The sequence below is a fragment of the Apium graveolens genome, chromosome 4 (assembly GCF_009905375.1).
Source record: "Apium graveolens cultivar Ventura chromosome 4, ASM990537v1, whole genome shotgun sequence".
Lineage (NCBI taxonomy): Eukaryota > Viridiplantae > Streptophyta > Magnoliopsida > Apiales > Apiaceae > Apium > Apium graveolens.
The window spans coordinates 138282090-138283048 of record NC_133650.1 but is presented as its reverse complement, the minus strand read 5'-3'; positions in this window follow the sequence as shown (position 1 = coordinate 138283048).

The window sequence follows — 959 nt, the reverse complement described above, 5'->3', positions numbered from 1 at the left end:
CTAGTATTGGTTGTGCTTATTCATCTTATGAGCGTCGCGGACTTGTAAGATAGTGTGTTAATTATTAATGAAGCGAAAGTGAATTTAAGGATTTAGAACTTGCCATGCTAGCATAGGTTCATGTGTTATTGTTATGCATGATTCATAGATAATTTTAACCATCTTACTTGCCCTATGTAATCATGATAGATAACTTGTGCATTAAACCGTTACGTTCTCAAATTTTATAGACATATAGGGTCTCAATATAATTGGTGTTTATTCATCTTTTATCTCTTTTGTGGATATCTGGTAGTATGGTATTCATACAATGAAAGTTGGCGTTTACCAGTCTCGTGTTATCTAATTAGTGTCATCACCATTACATGATAAGATTAAAAATGAAAAGGCTATTGAATATAGTATTTAATGAAGTTAGAATCCCATGTTTGTCATGTATATTAATTCAATAAATCTTATTCTCTTAGTTATAATTGTTAGTTTAGTTCTTAGTTAATAACAATCCCAATTTGTTAATCGTTTTAGCATCGGATAACAACCATACCATTGTTGCATAGGTGCATAATCTATAATTAACCAAAAGTAGTCTCTGTGGGAATGAATCTGATTTATATCTTATACTACTTGCGAACGCGTATAATTGCGTAAATTTTGGCGCGTGTTTAGCGACTAACAACTACCACACTTAATACAGGTTTTTCTTGGTGCATATTTATCAGCTGTGTAGTTGTTGTGTTTGTTAATTCCTACTTTCCCATTCCTATAGTTTTTCTTTTTAGACTCTGTTCTCACTTCAATTTTCTCCAATCTGTCATTTAATTTCTTAATGTACAGATGCCCTACATTGACACTTTTGTTCTGTTTCACTTGACTTGTTTCTCCTAGAATAAAGTTCTTAGAAACTTATCCATATTTTTCATTTAATTTAGCTAGCTTAGCTTTGCTAACTTGTTTACTTA